Source organism: Rutidosis leptorrhynchoides, chromosome 1 (assembly GCF_046630445.1).
Source record: "Rutidosis leptorrhynchoides isolate AG116_Rl617_1_P2 chromosome 1, CSIRO_AGI_Rlap_v1, whole genome shotgun sequence".
Lineage (NCBI taxonomy): Eukaryota > Viridiplantae > Streptophyta > Magnoliopsida > Asterales > Asteraceae > Rutidosis > Rutidosis leptorrhynchoides.
Window position 1 is genome coordinate 522,938,394 of NC_092333.1, and position 12,633 is coordinate 522,951,026.

The 12,633-nt window shown below is 33.8% G+C and overlaps 1 non-coding gene across 1 annotated transcript; it reads left to right on the forward strand.

Annotated features, from left to right (window-relative positions):
- The first annotated feature begins 90 nt into the window (after positions 1-90).
- Positions 91-197, forward strand: LOC139887008 (small nucleolar RNA R71). Its single transcript, XR_011772863.1, has one exon. It is a non-coding gene; the product is annotated as a small nucleolar RNA R71 (small nucleolar RNA).
- The last annotated feature ends 12,436 nt before the right edge of the window (positions 198-12,633 follow it).

Here is a 12,633-nt window from a genome sequence, read left to right on the forward strand (position 1 = left end):
ATCAGATTCCCTTGAGCTGCTGCATCGATTGTCGTCCTATGATTTACCGTAAGACCATTGTAGAAGGTACAGATTTAGGCTGACGGTTTTAGCTGGTGATTAGGGCATTTCTTCAGCAGGGTTTTGAATCGCTCCCATGCAGTGTAAAGAGATTCATCATAACTTTGTTTGAAGTTAATGATGTCATTTTTCAGTTTGGTTTGTTTAGAAGGAGGGAAATATTTGGTTAGGAATTTAGTAGCCATCTCCATCCATGACGTGATGGAATCTTTTTCCAGTCCTTCAAACCAAGTTTGAGCATGATGAGTGAGAGAATAGAGGAACAAGTATAGCCGGACTATATCTTTTCCTATCCCTGGCTGTTTATAGGAGTTCGAAAGAGATATGAATTTATCAAGGTGAGAATTAGGATCGTCGTTCGGTAAACCATGAAACTGACAGCTATTTTGGATGAGCTGGATGATGTGATGTTTTAACTCGAACGAGTGTCCTTGAATCTTCAAAAATCTGATTGGTCCTCCTCGACCTTCAATCGAGGGTTTGGTGTTTTCTGCTAAAGTAACGCGTAACGCCATTTGATTTCTGATTCGTGCTTCCTTGCGTGCTTTAGAGATTATTGCGTCTGGATTAGGTACGAATAGCAACGGCCCTGGTCTAGATTGGGTTTGGGTCATACACTAGGTATGCCTTTTTGTTTTTAATTTTTCGCAAATAAACTAAGATAATCTAAAGTAAGCTAAACTAGTCTAAGGTAATCTAATTTTATCTAGTTTGATCTAAGGTAGTCTAAAGTAATCTAAGGTAATCTAATTTAATTAACTAACTATCCTACGGTTGAATATGTTTTTGGTTTTGGCTACTGATTCCCTGGTATTTCGGTAACAGAGCTCCGCACGAACTATTCAACAAACCAAGTGGCCAGGCCGACTACGGAGAGGCAGGATCCTTTTGGTCCCAATATAATTGGCGACTGTTCGGAAAATCCAACAACCAAGTCCATGTATAATTGTCTTTCTTAGACACCACTAAATGCTTGTGAATAAGTTTGATAGAGAGCAGTATTGCCTGATACCAGCTCCCGGCAGCGGCGCCAAAAACTTAGTATTCTCCCGTGATATGGCCGAAACGGACGGTTTTTATTTGCGCGGTGTCATCGGGCCATGGCTCGCCAGGATCAGCCACTCGTGGGAGAGGGTACTGTTTTAAATTTATATTTAGCGGGGCCTAAATCTTACTACTCCTTATAAGTAAGGGAAGTATGACCTAGAGTCGTATTTTTGAGATATCAGTAGAATCGAACATATATTTAAGCATAAGATAGTTAGGGAGTAGTGGTTATTTAATTTAGGATTTTCTAATTTATAAGATAGATAAAGTAAATGCGATAAAATTCGTAATTCAGATAAGGTTAAAGTGAGTGCATACTATGACTTCATCAGTTATTCTGCCGAGATTATGGAATCCTGGCTCATGAATAGGCAGTGGCCTTGTACTCATTACACTGGTCCTAAATGCCCCTGTCATAAGACATGTCACTGGGTACTGCGTTAGGCTTGAAGATTCTGAATAGACAGCAACGTCCCTTACCCCCGACGCCCGTGCAGTCTGACTACAGGCATACACGTTCAGATGGCTCATCCAATTGAGCGACTCGGTTGGGTGACGTATTAACATTCCAAAATGGTCTAAACTTTCTTAAGCATAATAGAATACATGGTTTACCATATCCGAGAGACATGATGTGTTTCAATGCTTTCGTTAATGATTGGTTTTGAAAGATAGTTAGGCCCTTAAAAAGAGTTCAACCATAAAGAACACCATGGCCAAGTCAAGCTGACTTCCATGAACACGTTCGGTTATCCTAACGGTCCAATCCTTTATGTGTCTAAACAAACAGTTCCTTAATTAACTAAGAATCCCTCGAGCGGGGTGCAATGCTTGAGACCGCATTATGGTGCAGTGTACTGGTCAACACTAACCGGGTTCCATGGCCTTACTTAGCAGAGGTACAGCTTACAACAACCGTTGTGCTTCAGCGTACACGTACGAAGTTTATATGCTTGGTGACTACACTAGCATGGTCTAGGACCGTCAGTGTACTAAGGGTCTAGTTAGATGTTTCACTACGAAAGAGTCCTCAGTCGAAATCCAAAGCTTGATAGACTTACTACAACCGGTGTGCCTCAGTCGATCTTACGTTGTATCCGATAGACTTCTCTTACCAAGGGGTGACACAGATAGTGTACTCTGAATCAGGGTTCGCGACTTCCCAATAACAGAGCCTATAACTACGTTCTATTAGTTGGAAAAGCGATTGAGTTTAAAGCATAATCGGAAAGTATTTCGATAGCATACACAAACCATAATATTATTTCGGCATTATAACTGCTTACATCATAGCATACACTAAAGATAACTACTCGCTAATCATGGCAACAATATCATAAAACATTATATAAGATAAAGGATAGAAGTACCAGTAGATTAAACGAGTTCTGAATACAAAAGTGACAACTTCAAGACTCTAGACCGCTCCTAATACAATCTTCAGCGTTCTTCTCCGGGTACTAGGTTTCCCGCACGGAGTCGAAGACCTTGAGAGTATGACTAATATTGTACAAGAGAGAGAAAGAAGTGAATTGAAGTGTGTGTTGGAATGAATGACAAAGACCTTTTAAATAAGCAAAGTTTTTGCCTGCAAACGGCTGGCAAGCCGTATGGCAACCCGTTTGGTGAGCCGTATTTGGCAAGCCGTTTTCTTGGCAGAACGTTTCTTGGGGCCGTTTTCTGGACCATTTAGCAGGCCGTACCCCATACTGGCAAGCCGTATGGCAGGCCGTTTTTGGTGCTGGTCAGCCTTGGTTCACTGGATTGTAACTTGATTTCTTGTCTTTCACCGTTTTTGCTCTAGAATCTTCGTTTTAGCTCCGATTCTCTTGATTCTTTTTTAACCGCCTTCGTAATTACTTGTTCTTCAATTCTAACCGACGAAGTGGGCATTTTTCCCAAAAAGTTCGAATCTTTCTTGTTTTTGGGCCTTAATACCTGGGTGAAAACGTGACTTTTTAGCCGATATCAATCATTCAACCATAGAATGTAGTTTCACGTACTTGTGTCTATTTTGTAAAACATTTATAAAATTGCATGTGTTCTCATCCCAAAAAAAAATTAAATTTTTAAAAGTGGGAATATAACTCACTTTCACAGATTTTCACTTCGTCAGAAAAAGACTTGGCCACGGGTCGATTCACAAACCTATAACAAATATATATATATTTATCAACATATGATCGAAATATATTCACAACATTTTTATTACGTTTTGACATTTTAAATTTGTTAAGTTAACAGTCCAACGTTAGTAGTCCACAATTAGTTGTCCACAGTTAGTAATACAGAAATAAATCAATATATATTATCTCGAATCAATCCATGACCCAGTGTATACAAGTCTCAGACTCGATCACAACTCAAAGTATATATATTATTTTGGAATCAACCTCAAACCTGTATAGCTAATTCGAGCATTACCGCATATAGAGTGTCTATGGTTATTCCAAATAATATATATAGATGACGTCGATATGATATGTCAAAACATTGTATACGTGTCTATGGTCTATCAAGATTACATAATATATGTTAGAATACATTTATAATACAATATAAGTTAGTTAAGTTATGGTTAGTATAGATTTCTTACAAAGTTTCACGTAGCTAAAACAAGCAAAAATATCCAATTTTGTTTTACCCATAACTTCTTCGTTTTAAATCCGTTTTGAGTGAATCAAGTTGCTATGGTTTCATAATGAACTGAAATTTATGAAACTAAACAGAAAAAGTATAAGTTTATAGTCGGAAATACAGGTTACAAGTCATTTTTGTAAGAGGTAGTCATTTCCGTCGAAAGAACGACATCTTGATGACCATTTTGAAAAACATACTTCCACTTTGAGTTTAACCATGATTTTTGGATATAGTTTCATGTCCATATGAAATATTATTTTTCCAGAAGAACAACTTTTAAATCAAAGGTTATCATAGTTTTTAATTATCCAACCCAAAACAGCCCCCAGTTTCACTACGACGGCGTATGTCCGATTTTACGGTGTTCTTCGTGTTTTCAGGTTTTAAATCATTAAGTTAGCATATCATATAGATATAGAACATGTGTTTAGTTGATTTTAAAAGTTAATTTAGAAGGATTAACTTTTTTTGCGAACAAGTTTAGAATTAACTAAACTATATTCTAGTGATTACGAGTTTAAATCTTCGAATAAGATAGTTATATATATATAAATCGAATGATGTTATGAACATCATTACTACCTCAAGTTTAGTAGGTAATCCTACTGAAAGTGACAAGAAATGATGTAGCTTCAAAGGATCTTGGATGGCTTGAAAGTTCTTGAAGTAGAATCATGACATGAAAACAAGTTCAAGTAAGATTTTTACTCGAATTAAGATAGTTTATAGTTATAGAAATCGAATCAAAGTTTGAATATGAGCATTAACTTGAATTAAAATAGTAACCTAATGTAAATAACAGAGATTTCTTGATCTTAGATGATTACTTGGAATGGATTAGAAAGCTTGGAAGTAGACTTGTAAACTTGAAAGTGTTCTTGATGTGTTCTTGAGTAGTTGTTTTGAAAGTTGATCTAGGTTAGGATTTATGAGCTAGATTGAGTTACATTTTATTGAAGATGATGAAGAACACTTAGAACAATGAGAGAACACTTGAGTGAGAGTTGTTTGATGCATGAAAGTTGAAAAATGAGAGTGTTATGGTTGGTGCTAGTTCACGTGAATATGGAGTACACATATAGTCTCCATTAGTTAGTATTTTTGTTAGATATTTCATGCTAGTTGCCAAATGATGGTTCCCACATGTCTTGGTGACTCACAAGGGCTGCTAAGAGCTGATCATTGAAGTGTATGTACCAATAGTATATATATTTAGAAGCTGTGTATTGTACGAGTACGAATACGGGTGCATACGAGTAGAATTGTTGATGAAAATGAACGAGAATGTGATTGTGAGCATTTTTGCTAAGTAGAAGTACTTTGATATGTGTCATGAAGTCTTTCAAAAGTGTACTAATACATCTTAAGACACTACATGTATATACATTTTAACTGAGTCGTTAAGTCATCGTTAGTCGTTACATGTAAGTGTTGTTTTGAAACCTTTAAGTTAACGATTTCGTTAAATGTAATTAATCCCATTGTTATTATATTTAATGAGATGTTAAATTATTACATTATCATGATAACATGATGTACTAATATATCTTAATATGATATATAAATATTAAAACGTTATTACAACGATAATCGTTACGTATAGATAACGTTTTGAATTTCTTAAGTTAGTAGTCTTGTTTTATGTACAAGGTTCATTGTTAATATACATAATGAGATACTTTAATTATCATTTCATCATGTTAAACATATATGAACATATATATATATATATATATATATATATATATATATATATATATATATATATATATATATATATATATATATATATATATATATATATGTTCATATATATAATATCATGTTATATACAAGTTATAACGTTCATGAATCATCGGACAAACTGAGTGGTCAAACGTTAACACAAAAACTGTTTCAATTAATCAAGTCTTAACAAGTTTGATTGCTTAACATGTTGGAAACATTTATTCATGTAAATATTAATCTCATATAATATATACTCATGGAAAAGTTCGGGTCACTACAAAACTAACCCAAGAGTCAATAAGTGACTCCCCTCCAAGTGCGGCTTGCAACAACAGGTTAACTCTCACGGGTGGATCATGTCCAAATGGATCATCTTTCATTATATTCCAAGTGCTAACCTCGTAAGGATATACAAATTTCGCATAAATAGGTGACTCCTCAATTGGTTCCTCTAAAACAAGTTCCTCGTCCTCAATAATCTTTGATGACTCCACCACTTCATCCTCAAATGTTAACACCTCCTCATTATCAAAATTGTACCCAACCGGCTCATTATATACCGCAGAGATCTCAGGCATAACATCCTCATCCTTATCACTATCACAGGAATAAATGTCTGTCGCCCGCACTGAGGTGGTAGGTGGAAGAGTAGTTACATGCTCATATTCATCCCTTGGTGGGTCCGTTGGAATTTCCTCTAGTAGAAACATGGGTATATCGTTATAATTCCCCGTCAAATTGTATCTCTCCAACAGATACATAGGAATGTGATCAATATCTTTGACCAAACGGTAACCTCCACCAACATCTCTCGGATCAACCTTTACATTTAAAACTGATTTTGTCTCTTGGAACTGATGTTAAGAAGAATCCCATGTCGAGTCATCCCCTTCATAACAATAGTCCATTGGTTGACCGAAAGAGTCAAAATTAGGTATGGAACCATTATCACAAGGTTGATCAATGGGGGCGAAATCATTCATGTAACTATCATCATAACCCCCATCTCGATAACAACCATCATAAGCAGCACAATAACCATCCGACTCACCATTAGCTTGCCACAAATCCATACACCCATTATCATGATTACCCATGTGACCATCATTCACATACCCATAACCAGAATCACTGTACGTGCCCAATTGTTGACCATCATTCATTACTCTTGACCATAGGAAGTCATACAAAGATTCTTGCCCGGCCATGGTATACATGTAACCTAGCTGCAATCACAACACAACCAAACTAGCGCGTAAAACCAAACAAAATAAAATAACAGAAAATAACTTTCGTAGAAACGAATTCCACGAAAGGATCGAACAACTAAGAGTTATTAAAATCTTTAAACACACCGCTCCCCGGCAGCGGCGCCAAAAATTTGATATGCGTGAAACCACACCTAATCTTATTGTAATAAAGTTACGAATTCGTTCACAGGGAGCAGCGTTTAAGATTTTAAGACTGATAGTTATTCTGAAGATTTATGTTGTAAAATGATAGTTTGAATAAACTAATAACGCAAAAATAAATAAAACAAATAACCAGATAGACGAAGCAGTGTTCACTCAAATGATTCACTAGTGACGTGGATTGTTCTTTCAATTAAAACCGATTAAATGTCTGATAAATTATAACTCAATCATCTAAAATTGACTAACTCACATTAATCTCATTCAAATAATCAAATCATAAAGGATTAAACTATTGTGATTCAATCTAGGTTAAACTCACATAAAACCTTAATTCCACCAATCACTCGGAGCAACTACACGACTGTGCTATTAAATTACCAATTAATCACCATTCAGACTCACATGTAAATGTCTAGATCTCCTAAGAGTTGAAGCATAATCCGTTTATCCCTAATAAACTCACGTAAACTAGGTAACAAATTATGTAATTAAAGTCAAGTAACCGATTCACACAATAATGGATCTTTTGATTGAACACAATAATTATTAATCAAAGAGATTTAGCTATTAAGATTTGATCCGGATTAAAATCACTTAAAATCCTAACTACGAAGATCACTCAATGTAATTACACGATTATGATGCCAAAAACCATTCAATTACCGATTAGATATTTAATATAATCACTTGAAATCAAATCCCTAACCGTCTAGATCACTGAAGTGCCGAACTACACATTATCTAACACCTATTATCTCACAATAACAAGTTTATAACATGTATAATCAAATTAAAGTAGAAAGCATGCATAACAATGGGTCTTTGACCAAACTTAATAAAACTAAATCAATCAAACATTAAATCCATGAAGATAAGAACAATTCAACGATCAAAAGCTATTACATCCGAGCAAACACTAAGGGATTTAGCTACTCATGGAAATTGAAACAACACACAAAACAATCAATAACAATTTATTTATCATTACAAATAATAATAAATGTTTAAAATAAAAGTACCGATTGTATTGTAGTAGAATAAAGATCCCAAGTTATAGCTAAAAATAAGTTAAGCTTGAAGAACCAAAGTTCCAGCCGTTTGCCTCTTTTCGTCGTAGCCTCCCAGAACAGAAAAATACAATACGGAACAATAGTAAAAATAAATTGAAAAACCTCCCATTTTTTGTAGTAATACGTCGAGAGATTAAATAGATGGATAGTATGATAGAATAATAATAAATAATTAGAAATCTCCCATGATCTGCTCCTTTTTTTGCTTTATGTCGGCTACAACAACCAAAGTGGGTCCACGTCAAATATTAGCCAGCCTATTTAAATTTGATATATTTTCCATCCATACAATCTCCCGTACACGAAATCTTGTACCCATACATCTCGCTATAGCGAGATGTTCAAATCCAGCTTTTCGTGTTCGTGTTATCTTTCCTCGGTAACCGAAAAGCTTTCGGCATTGCTCTCGCGATAGTGTAATATCCCCAATCAAGATTTCGCTATAGCAAAATCAATAAAAAATCAAATATTCGCCTTTAATCCTTAATATCTCGGTTAAGAACAATTTCGCTATAGCGAAGATATTAACATAAACATTCTCGCTAAAGCGAAAACTCTAATTTTCACATTTTACCCCTCTAGTTCTTTAATTTTTGCACATCAACTCCTTTCTTGTAATTTCACTTGTAAAAACTGACTTTTCGCCCAAATTAACTCCAAAAACTTTTCAAATATTATTAATGAACCAAAATTTTAATCTTTAATATATATCTTCATGAAATCTTCGACTTAGCACCGAAAAATCAACAAATTGAAACCGACGTTGCGAATAAAAATGTGTATAAATGAAGCAATATCACATCCCAACAAAAACTTTAACCTTTCATAATCTGAGGTTTTTTTTCTTCGTAAAAGCTAGAAGCTAAAAACTCCAAAAATTTCATTCCCAAACATCCCTTAGTATGTTTAATAATATTAAGGGTTACTTACAGCTACCATAGATGCTACGGCTACCATTAGATGTTCCATATATGTATATAACAAAATAAATAACAACATGATCTTCAAAAATTTACATTTCATTAGCTTGAGTCTAATTTAGCATTAGTGAGATCCAATTTTGAGCTGCTTAATTCAAGCTTTTTACCCATTAAACTAAAAAATGTTATGAAAGCATCTAGACCGAGAACACATAGCAAATATATGCATTGAATAATACATTGTGATCGTAAGCTCAATCATAATAATTTGACATAATTCCTCAACATAAAGAATAATAAAAGCAAAAATTATCCTTTCATCGACAACATAATTCCTCAAATAGCTCGAACAAGAAACTTGACAACAAACATATTTCATGTATGAAACGACAAAAGGTTTTCCAATGGAATGTTTGTATAAAAAAGGTAATCTGTTGATGACTGTAAGGAAACCAACCAGGTCACCAGGAGAACTTTCAGACCCATTATTGTGTCAAAAACAAGATGAAACGTGGTTCATGTATCCATGAATGCTCTGACTAATCATTCCCTCCACATTTTTCTCATATATAAACAGCCTAGACACAACAATCAACAATTAGATTGTCTTTACTTAATATCTTTAATGTTTCTTGTTTGAATTTTGTGACAACGTCAGAAGATGCAATTAAGTAAAGATATTCATTCAATAAACCAATATATATCCAACCTGTAAATCAACCTAAAGCCCAAATGAAAAGACTCAAACCATTAACATTAATATTAACATCAACATAAACATCAAAATCAAAATCAACATCAACAGCTGGTGGTGTAGAGAAATTTACACTTAATATCTTGATACTTTGCTGCCATAAAATAGGTCGTCTCAAAACATAGAGAGCAACAATAACGGTCTCAGCTTGAAAAGCGAAATACAATTCGTTATTAATGTGTTTCCAGAATCCATTTAGAACGAAGAAGACTATTTGTCGTCACTTAATACACTTCTTAGTGAGTATTTGCAATTTGAAAGATAAATACATTTTTGATCGACCTCCAAAATCCCTATACAAGCAAAAGAATCCAGCAGGAACCTTCTGGCAATGAAGGAGTTTACATTAGTTTAGTAATAGTAAGGCACCTAAGTCGACTCATTGATTTTAATAGTTAGCGGGATAACCTTGACCTCATTTTACCAGAATGATGATATGTTCCAACAGCCAAGCCCATGGAAACCAGTGCATGAAAGAAATCAGGATCCAAAAAAGAGAGAGAACCAAAAGAAAATAATCACTTAAAAACTTACTCTTAAAATCCGTATGCTTGTTGATCGAAATTTTTTCATGCACCAAGCATAACATTTAGACGAAAATTCTGTTATGGTGAGGACTCGAGGTATCCTATTGGGCGGGTCAGAGGAGCACAATGTCGACTTGAACCATAAATCATGTAAATACACGAACTACTAATGGTGCAAACGTCATTAACTCACCAACCAACTTCCCATCATTTAACTCACTCTCGTTGAAAGCAAAGCATATTAGTAGCAGTAGCACAATTCTTTATGTGATGATGATTTTTTTTATAACATTACCGACACATAGACCAAAGCCAAGCATGGCAATAGCAGTAGCAGGATTCTAATAAGAAAAATGCATTTTTGTAACGTGGGCTTAAATTCTCCATTATCCACATCTCTTAGAGCCTTTAACAACAAAAATTGTAAAGTCGCGGACATTTTTAGGGATTGAACTGTATATATGAATTTTAGCGTTTAAAATATTATAGAATAAACAACTTCTTTCTACCTTGTATAAAATCAGCTCACCAGCTGAAGCATCTTAATATGAGGGTTGATCGAAATGTCGAGGAGATCATATCAGTCTCCACTCGAACTGAATCAAGACAGAGTTCCATACCAATTGATAACAAAGAAACTTTAAGACTGGAAAAAATGAGGATAAAAAGAAAAAGTGAAAGTGATTACCGTGATTCAAAATTACCATGAAGGTTACTTCCAGACTCCTTGCTATCACATATATGAACTATAAGAATCTTTATATATAGACTACTCAGGCTTCACAACAGATTTATCAATCTTAATAGTTCTTCACTCACGTATAGTAACACATTAATTCAATTCAATGTACACACCATGGTTTCCTAACTAACCTGCAAAAGATGAAAAGAAATGCATATTCTAAGCAAAATTCTCATAAACATATTAAACGTAGTAAATACATTTAAGCCTCATTTTTAACATGATCTTTTTAATGTTGAGAATCTAACCACAGACGCCCCTTTAAAGACCTATAAATAATATGTAGTAATACTTAACTGATCGTTCTAACATGCTGCTACAACCCACCCATTTGATCACCTCTAATATTTATGAAAAAAAAAAAAACTAAACTCACCATCATTTATTGGGTTGTTTCTTTGTTCACAATAGCGTTAAATACAACTGAGGCTATGGGTTCCATAGGAACAAAACACGTACTAAGATTCAAAATAACAGAAGAATAATCATACAGTTACACCAAAGTCTTTTCTTTTAACCATACCTAAATAAAAATCGTGTAGTAACACATACGCTCACATGTGCATCTATTAGTAACACAATAGCTAATACAATCAACTTTAAATAATTCAAAATGAATATATACATCTAACAATAAAATTGAAATATAGTAAAATAAACATGTATCTAAAATACTTTAACATGTTAACAAATGATAAAGAAATAAAGGTAACACATAGGCTCACATGTGCATCTAGTAGTATCATCCCTAGTGACATTGCTAAATTTGAGTTATTGAAATAGGTTTTCTTCCATGTTACAAAGATCTTAACCCTAACAACAACATCGTTCAGATCCTTTGTTAATTGGTTAAAGGGTGTATGTTCAACAATGCAGCCATTAGGGATTTTCTTGTTTAGTGATGAGATGCTACAAGAGAAAACAATTTTGGATGCCCATAATGTGTTTGTTTACCATGGTATTTATACTAAACGATAGAGCTCATTGGAGAGAAATGTCGTCATTATTTTGTATTTAAGAACGATATTATCAACTAAAGAGATTGAATCAAAATAATTCAAACTTAGCTGAATTATGGGAGTAGTTTTAGAAATGATTAATATTTCAACTGTATATATTAGTAAATGTTTATGTAATTTATTTTGTTGAAATTTTTTTAAATAATTACCTAAAAAAACTCCAAAAATTATGGGGCAGACAGCTGTTATGATCAAATCTTTTCAATATAGAATCATTTTGGAATTTTTTTACCAAACCTGCTAATTAAATCAAAATTAACAATAATTAAATGATTTTAAAAAACAAAAATCATTCTTTTTAGAATCAATAAACACAGCTTATCAATAAACACATATTGATCTAACACTTTAGCTTTATATGTTTTAATTTTCATAAATTAAACATAATGAAATTCGTATAACAATAGAACATAAAAATGTTTTTATAATTATATATGTAATACTGCAAAGTGTATTAATTGAATTAAAAAAATGAAGATCACATATTGATACCAGAATAACCTAATTGTGCGATGACAAATCTTCAATCATGACATTTTTTCCTCCATTTAATAGAGAGACTTAGGAAGACCTTTTACAATAGACTGAATCTGTGAAAATTCCTTATTTGCAAGCGTGTAATCGTATTAGGATCATGATCGATTTGGATATGATTGAATTTTGAGATTAGGGTTAACATGTCTGAATTTAGTCCTTTTGGAGTAGGCGATT